Consider the following 9273-nt stretch of genomic DNA (forward strand, 5'->3'; position numbering starts at 1 on the left):
CAGTAATATGATATATTAAGATACAGATCGCATGTCATAACTTTTTCCCAAAACAACATTACTGCAATAATTACTAGAGGGCCCAGCAGCATGGTAAATTACATATCAAACTCAAAGTAAGGCAGCAGGCTAAGATTTTCTCCCCCCCCCCTTTAAATATATTTATTTATTTGAGAGACAGTGTATGTGCATGTGTGCTGTGGCAAGGGAGGGACAGAAAGAGAGAGAGAGAGAGAGAGAGAATCCCAAGCAGACTCCAAGCTGAGTGTGGAGCCAGATGTGGGGCTTGATTTCAGGACCCTGAGATCATAACCTGAGCTGAAACCAAGAGTTGGACACTTAACCTACTGTATACCCAGGTACCCCCAGGCTAAGGTTTTCTACAGTTACCAAAGTGATCTTTTAAACACATAGTTCATATCCTATCACTTTATTACTTAAGCCTCCAATGTCATCCAGTTTTTTGAAGAATATAGTTCTCCCCTCCCACTTTGCTCTCTGGCCATTCTGGTCTTTCCTTGAAGATGCCAAGTTCATTCTTACCTCCTGGCTTTGAATTTTTACATGCTGTTTCCTCTGCTTAGCTAGCTGCTTCTTATCAAATTCCGGGAGTGCCAGATTGTGTAGTGGTTAAGGGCACAGTTCTGAAACCTAGTTGCCTACTTTGAAGTTATGTGACTTATCAGTGTCATTTCTTCAACTGTAAAGAATTGGGTAATAAAAGTAAATACTTTTGTGTTGCAAAGATTGAATATATACACATGAAGTGTAGTGTATTGGCTATTATTCAATAAGTCTCATCTCAGATATCACCCCCTCAGTGAGACCTTTCTTGACCATTTCATAAAAATTATCTACCCTGCCCCCTATATATATAATAGTTATTTGAAATTATTCTGTTGTATATTTACTTTTATTTTTATGTCTCTCCCACTATAATGTTAGCTCCATGAAAGCAGGGATGTTTTCTGTCTGTTGCACTCCCAGTTCCTAGAACAATATATATTTATTGAGTGAATTCATTGAAGTCCAGTCCGTCCCAGAAAGTCGTCTTAGGTGACTTAAGACTGAAAGTCCATTTGGGCTACTCAGTTGAGGGAAGATGTTCCCATGTGTACCCTAGCATCATTAGGTCATGTTCTAGCTACAGATATCTGGCAGGGACTTGTCAAGAATGGTGTAAAGGTCATCAACAGAAAAAGAGTTGGGGGTGTCTGGGTGGTTCTGTCAGTTGAGGATCTGACTTCGGCTCAGATCATGATCTCAGGGTCCTGGGATCGAGCCCTGCAGCTCCGTGGGGGAGTCTGCTTGTTCCTTCTGCCCCTCCCCCAGCTCATGCTCTCTCTCTCGTTCTCTTTCTCTCTCAAATAAATAAAATCTTTAAGAGAGAGAGAGAGAGAGAAAGAGAGAAAGGGAGTGGGTTGAGACTGGGGATAAAATATGTATTCTATTTGTCTTCTGTTTTTATTTATTTCTGCTGCTTCAGCTGGTAAGTTCATGTCCCTTCATATAAGCCCTTGAGCCTACTTGTATCTTTAAGTTTGGGGACAGCTGGTTGTCCCTCAGCATTATAAAGTTACAGCTTTATTGAGCTTCTTCTAAAATAGTATGAGTAGAAAGTACTGACACATAATTAGATACTCAGCTGTATACGATATTTTAGTAGTCAGAGGGATGGTCTAAGACCCAAAGTAGGCAATTTGAGACTAGGAATTCCTGAGTTACCAAGGGTGTCAGATGTGATAGCAGTTTATCCTTCCCTTATATTTGTACCTCTGCCTCTTTCTGTTACTCTCCCTTCCTTTTTTTTCTTTTGTTCTCTTCCTATTCTTGTATTCTTTTGTTTCTCTCGTTCTACCTTCATTTCCGTGTTTTCCTTCTCACATACCTAATAGAACCTCAAATATGTTCCATTACAGGATTCCCCTGATCTCTGGAAGTAGAGTGTTCCTATGAAACTTTTTGTAAGCTAAAATGGCATATAATGAAGAAGCAATTAATTTATATAAGAAAATGTTTTAGCATTCCCAAACCCAAAAAATAACCTTGCTTAGGCTTTTCTGGTACCTTAGGACACATTTTGCCAAGGATGCACAAACTAAATTGAGATAAAGTACAGAAGTGCACAGACACAGTTTGAAGTTCTCGTGGCTGGATGCTGAGATGCCCAGTGTAGTCCCAGCGAAGGAACTTTGTGGGGCTGCTGTTGCTGCTTGAGTATGGGCTGGCTGTAAAACAAACACTGAGTGCTATTTTCGGTTTTTGCCTTTTTCCTAAGAGCAAAAATCCTCTTCAGATTTCTTTTGGTCAGAAAAAACAGGTATTAATTTAGGTTTTTCATAAAAGTGTAGGTATCATAATGCAAAGTTTTAAAATCTGGGAGTTATCTTTATTTGGGTTTGGCTTCTGCACCCAACATCCAAAATCAAATTCATCATCCCCTCAGATAAAATTCCTTCTCCTTTCTTCCCTGTTAGCAGTCACTCTGGCTCAAAACTATGAAGTCATATTTGACATCTCTGTTTCCTTCACCCTCTGCAATCAAATGCAAACATATCCTGCTACATATAAATTGTCTTGTTCGTCCCACATTAATTCAACAAAGATCTGAGTTCCTGCTCTGTGTTAGATACAGTTCTGTGTTGTGTGGCATTTCTCTTCTACGAGGACTACCCAAATTCAGGATCTCAACACGTTATACTTTGCCTAACGAAGTGGCTTCAGAACTTTTTTCCCAGTCTCATGTTCCTTTTTTTCAAACCAGTATTTCTGTAAAGCAGGTTAATAATGCCAGATTAATTCTCTAAAGCAGGTTTACTGATCTCATTCTTTACTTCTGAGAGCTAAACTCAAGCTTGCTGGTCCGGGTGACAACTCATATAAGTCGCAATTGAACCATATGATCTACCAAACTGGACTGCCCTTTTAGAACATAAATTCACATGTTCTCACATCCATGTTCCTGTTCATGCTGTTTTGTCTCCTGGGATAACATAAGCTTCCTGAGGGCAAGAACTTTGTTTTATTCATTGTAGTATTTCTACAACCCAGAACAATACCTGGCATGTAATAGGTACTCAGAGTAGATATTTATTGAAAGAATAAATGAAAATTAAGTGAAACTTGTCAATCCTATTCATTTTTTATGGCTATTCTCAAATATTAATATTACCTCTCAGGAAGCCTTTTCTAATCTTCTGTATATTTCTATTTAAATATAAATACCTATCTGTAACAGAACTTTTATCCCTCTTGTTTTTCAGTATCAGTGCTGACTTTGATTGTATATGTGATGTGGTTGCTGTGAGAATAATACAGTCAGTAAATTAAATATTTATTGAGCTCCTTTTCTGTGTCAAGTATTATAGCTGAGTACTTGAGTTAAAAAGACAATGGAACCAAATTCCTTTGCTCGAAAAACTTGGCATCTAGTGGAGGATCAATCCATTATAATAATAGTAAAAGTAAGCAGCAGTAGTAGTAGTAGCAAGCCTGCGATCTTATGGAAGCTGATCTAAAGAAGGGGATGGATAGGGTGCCTGGGTGGCTCTGTCGTCGGTTCAGTGTCTCTTTAGGCCCAGATCATGATCCCAGTGTCCCCACATCAGGCTCCCTGCTTGGTGGGGAGCCTACTCCTCCCTCTGTTTGTGTTCTTTATCTCTGTCAAATAAATAAAATATTTTTTTAAAAAGAAGGGAATGGATAATAGGAAGATGGGAGTAGGTTGGGGAAGAAGAGGCAGTTTTAAGTGGTCACAAGTAGAGAGCAGAATAACAGGTGCATATGGTTAGAGCAGAAGGTGCGTGAGAGAAATGGTGAGAAGGGAAGCAACTACTTTGAAGAGCCTTGTTGTACTGTTTTAATTGAAGAGGCAGTGTTATATTGTTAACATTATCCATTTTGTTGGGAGAAAAAGGAAAACTTGGATGACAGAGTCCCTGTTGAATGATCAGGTGGAGTTGAAAACCTGAAGTGAGCAAAGGCCATAGCTTCATGGAGCTTCCTGAAAAAAAAATTACTTGGGAGATAAAACTTGTGTTGCTTGGAATGTCTTTACACAGTGATTGATAGGCTATATAACCAATTCTCATTTGACAATAAAAGTTCTTTTCAGGATTTGGGCAACCCCGGTGGTGCAGCAGTTTAGCGCCGCCTGCAGCCCAGGGTGTGATCCTGGAGACCCTGGATCAAGTCCCACGTCGGGCTCTCTGCATGGAGCCTGCTTCTCCCTCTGCCTGTGTCTCTGCGCCTCTCTCTCTCTCTCTCTCTCTCTCTGTGTCTCTATGAATAAATAATAAAAATCTTAAAAAAAAATTTAAATATTAAAAAAAAAGTTCTTTTCAGGATTTGAAGGCATAGCATACTATACTATCTCAGTTTCCAGTGTTGATGTCATTTATTATATCTCAGTTTTTTGGGTAAGGAATTTGGCCAGGGCTTAGCTTGGAGATTGTTCTGCTTCACGTGGTATTAACTTGGGTCCACATGGTAGCATTCAGCAAATGAGTGGGCTTGTCTGGAGGGACCAAGATTGTACATGCTTGACGCTTTGGTGCGTATGTCCAGAAGGCTAGTCTCAACTGGATCGCTCTTCCTTTCAGGATAGTCTTTAGATGATCTTTCTTTCTTTCTTTCTTTCTTTCTTTCTTTCTTTCTTTCTTTCTTTCTTTCTTTCTTTCTTTTTTTCTTTCTTTCTTTCTTTCTTCTTTCTTTTTCTTTCTTTCTTTCTTTTTTTCTTTCTTTCTTTTTAAGATTAGAAAAAATTTTTAAAAAATTGTTATTTTTAAGTATTATCTATGCCCAACATATGGGGCTCAAACTCTTGTTCCTAAGATCAAGACTTGCATGTTTTACTGACTGAGCCAGGTGGGTGCCCCTAGACTTCTTTTTATGATCTCTCCAGTACAGTAGTTAGACTTCTGTATTTTAGGACACAGGGCTCCAAGAGACTAAGGTAAAAGCTACCAGTTTCTTAAAAGTCTATACCTGGAATTGGCATAGAGTCACTTTCACTGTACTCTTTGGTGAAGGCAGTCAGGCCAGCTTGGATTAATTGGAGGGGAAATAGACCTTACCTATCAATGGGACAAGTGCCAGAGAAGTTTCAGCCACACCACTCTTCCATGTGCCTTCCACTAGTTTAAGGTAGATGTTATATTTTTCTGTTTCTTGAATTCCTTGGTTTTAGATTATTTCTATGATGAAGAGGGAAAAGAAAGGCCTTTTATATGCTGTCCCTAGACATCTGAGTAGTTTTTAAGACATCTGAAGATGATGGGGGTGATAGTGACAGAGATAAGGGCAAGACTTGATGTCTTCCTCACTTCATGTAGGACCCAGGGCAGTGCCTAGTACATACTCTCAGAAAATATTTGTCTTGAATTCATTAGTATCGGATTTTGTGTATATATATCTGCTTAGTCAGTAAGAGTAAGATTCTGGTTTATCTACTATTGAAGATAAATTAAGAACCTGCCCATCTAAAAGTTTATTAATTGATTAAAAATTTTTATAGAGAAAAGGTTTTTTTCAGGAGAACCGTATCATTTGTTTTTGTGAAACGAACTCTGTCATGGGTCATAATAAAAAATACTGCTAGTATATACTTTTTTTAGAGTTATCAGCTGTCTGCCTGAGTGCTTCCATTTTTCTAACGCATTTTGTGCTGTTGCTTCTAGTTACATATGCCACTCTGCACCAGCAGAAGGCATGCAGACCAAAAGGGGGTGGGGTGAAGAAAAGATGAGATGGAATCAAGCCAACTAGAGAGTGAAACAGATGGGTTGTGGGAGATGACCCTGCCCCCATGTTGTTTTTGTTCTGGCTGCTACTGATCATATGCGAATCAGCAGCCAAGAAATTGGAGTTGGTGATCTTATGATGAAAAAGAAAGTTTAATCTCCAACTGAGTGGAGTTATAAATTTACAACACTAAAACGTGACACAGATTATTTTCTTTTGCTTATTTTAATTATTTTTCCTTTGAGACATTTCAGAAAGTATTTTGTATGAGATACAATTTTTACATTTTTCTAAATAATATACATATAATCTGAGATAAATATACTTTCAGATTTTCTTTTTCATGCAGGTTATACAGTAAATAAAACTTTGATAGCACTTAGGAATTGGTAGAGGAGACATTTTAATCCATGGTGATAACTCTACCTCCATGTTTTTGGATCTTGTCTCTATATTGTCACAGTTTGCTAGGACTTTCTTCTGTGAGCTATTTAAAAATAAGTAGAAAAGTAGTATGTTTGCTAGAGAAAGAAATATTCCCAATATATATTTTTTTGTGCTAAATAGTCTTTTGTCAGTGCTTGATTTTGACTTTTGTTTGGCTTATTTTCTAAGGTCAAGATTGAGTACACCTTGCTTTATATCTTACCAAGTCTTCACTTTGTTCTATGGAATAATCTTATGTTTTAGAAAGCATTGTAAGAATGTTATCCAGTATACACACATGTAGAGAGAATAATAGTATAATGAATCTCCATGTACCCAATACCCAGCTTCAACAGTTACCAACATTCTGTCACTCTTGTTTCGTCTAACCCTCCCCATCCCTTGGCCCATGATTTTATGGAAGAGGTTTTTTTTTTTTTTTAAGATCTTATTTATTTATTCATGAGAGAGAGAGAGGCAGAGACACAGGTAGAGGGAGAAGTAGGCTCCATGTAGGGAGCCCGATGCGGGACTTGATTCAGAGACTCCAGGATCACGCCCTGGGCCGAAGGCAGGTGCTAAACCACTGAGCCACCCAGGGATTCCCATTGTTCTAATATAGTTTATTAAAAATTTTTTAAAAGATATTTTATTTATTTATTCATGAAAGACACAACGAGAGAGAGAGAGAGAGAGAGAGAGAGAGAGAGGCAGAGACACAGGCAGAGAGAGAAGCAGGCTCCACGCAGGGAGCCCAATATGGGACTTGATCCCAGGACTCTAGGATCATGCCCTGGGTCGAAGGCAGGCGCTCAACTGCTGAGCCACCCAAGCATCACGTGTTCTAATATAGTTTAATAATAGCATTTTAAAAGAATATATCCTGAAACTCTGGAAATCATTAATCATTGAAATCAGTAATCATTGAAAACATTAATAGATACCATCATAGCATGTAATTTACCCAATAAAAATATGTAGTAAAGTATATATATAAAAGTTTTAAGTGATCTCCAAGCCCTTAATGAGCCCATAAATATGGGACTTATCAGTTCCTAAGCTACTAAAATTCTGAATGGAACACTCAAGAAAGCAGTTTTTCACATTATTTTTCTTTCATTCCAGATATTGACAGGCACAGTCATAACTGTGTCACTACAGAATATGACACTCCTTTCTTTAATCTATTAAAAATGTATATGTTTTAAGAAAATAGTTTTTTAAACTTAGTTTTTCCCTTTATGCTTAGTAGTAGACCTGGGTTGACTTTCTTATGGAGGCCATTTTCCATACTTTAATTTTTGAAAATATTTTCTGGAAGGACTGGTTATGCAGTTACGTGCATGCCAGAATTACAGACTCATGCAGTTTAAATTCAAGCTTCATTAGAAAAAGCTTGGTATTCTGTGATGGATCTTTATTGTCCCTTGAGTAGTAACATGCATAAATATCAAATCTCTGAATCTCCGCAATAATAATAATAATAATAATAATAACAACAATAACAATCTAATTTAAAGTAATAGGAGGAAGGTTGTTCTGAATTAGTGAAACCTAAATTAAAGAATATTTTAAAGAATAGGTGGTTTAGGGACACCTGGGTGCCTCAGTGGTTGAGCATCTGCCTTTGGCTCAGGGCATGATCCTGGGGCCCTGGGGTTGAGTCCTGCATCATCAGGCTCCCCGCAGGGAGCCTGCCTCTCTCTCTGCCTATATCTCTGTCTCTCTCTGTGTCTTTCATGAATAAATAAATAAAAATTTAAAAAAATATATTTTCATGTTAAAATGTATTCTTTATCATTTTTAAAGATCTTGTTCTTGTGTTGTCAGGTGTTTTATTTTTAGTATCCCATTTCTGGGTATTATGATTAAATATTCATATAAGTTAAAATATTTTGCAAATATCTATCATCAAATGTATATCTTTCTCTTTTTTTTTTTAATGAAATCTAATGGCTTGGGAATTGGGGTTTTTTCTTCTTTATGTAAGTTGTATACTCATCGTGAAGCTTGAACTCACAACCTGAAGATCAACAGTCGCAGGCTCTACTAACTGGGCCAGCCAGGCACTATGGGAATTGTTCTCTTAAATTTTCTCCCCCAGTAATGTTGGTATAATATAATAGTTTAGTACTTTTTGGATACTCATTAAAGTGTTTTTTTTTCTCAAGGTAGTTCCCCTTGATATTTGGAAGATCACATTTATTCTGTAACTATTTCTCCTTAGCCACTATTTCTTTTTATTCCATTATATGTTATGTGTGCTGCTTTTATTTCAATTGTATGTTGTCCTCCTGAGTGATGTAGTTGAGGACAGTATTAGACTTGAAATCACACGCACACTGTGAGCATAGTAAATGTTAATTACTTAATTTTAAAAAGATTTTATTTGTTTTAGGGAGAGACAGCATAAGCAGGAGGGGCTGAGGGAGAGGGAGAGAGAATCTCAAGCAGGCTCTCTGCTGAGTGTGGAGCCCATCTAGGACCTTGATCTCATGACCTGAGCCGAAACCAATTGTTGGACCCTTAACCAACTGTGCCACTCAGGCATCCCAGTAAACCATTAACTTAAAAACGATGCTGGCTTACTTTAGAGAAAATGCTTAAGATTAATGGTAGCTTGCCAGTCACATAATTTAGAATAGTATTCAGCATGTGTTCAGTGGAATAGTTTGTCTCTTCACAGTTGCATCTAAACCCTTGTCTTCCCTTCCATTTCCAGGTTGCCATCACGAAAGCCAAAGTGGATTTCTCCAGCGTAGTGTGCCTGCCCCCTTCCGTCATTGCTGTGAATGGGCTGGACGGAGGAGGGGCTGGCGAAAATGATGATGAACCAGTGTTGGTGTCCCTGTCTGCGGCCCCCAGCCCTCAGAGCGAAGCTGTTGCCAATGAACTGCAGGAGCTCTCCTTGCAGCCCGAGCTGACCCTAGGCCTCCACCCTGGCAGGAATCCCAATTTGCCTCCACTTAGTGAGCGGAAGAATGGTGAGTACATATGGAATTATTATATTGCCTAAATTGGACCAAGGTCTTCATGTTTATGTTATAGATTATTGCTTTATTTCCTGTCTCTTGAAAGTTTTTAATTGAGAAATAGTTAAGTTTA

At 38.1% G+C, this 9273-nt stretch overlaps 1 long non-coding RNA gene across 1 annotated transcript in view; it reads left to right on the forward strand.

Moving 5' to 3' along the window:
- Window positions 1-9028, forward strand: part of LOC129512213 (uncharacterized) — an 84725-nt gene extending 75697 nt beyond the window's left edge. The window contains exon 3 of the long non-coding RNA XR_008664969.1: window positions 8891-9028. This is a non-coding gene — a long non-coding RNA (uncharacterized LOC129512213). The remainder of the gene's footprint in view (window positions 1-8890) is intronic.
- Window positions 9029-9273: the final 245 nt, after the last annotated feature.

This window comes from Nyctereutes procyonoides, unplaced genomic scaffold, assembly GCF_905146905.1.
Source record: "Nyctereutes procyonoides isolate TBG_1078 unplaced genomic scaffold, NYPRO_anot_genome, whole genome shotgun sequence".
Classification (NCBI taxonomy): Eukaryota; Metazoa; Chordata; class Mammalia; order Carnivora; family Canidae; genus Nyctereutes; species Nyctereutes procyonoides.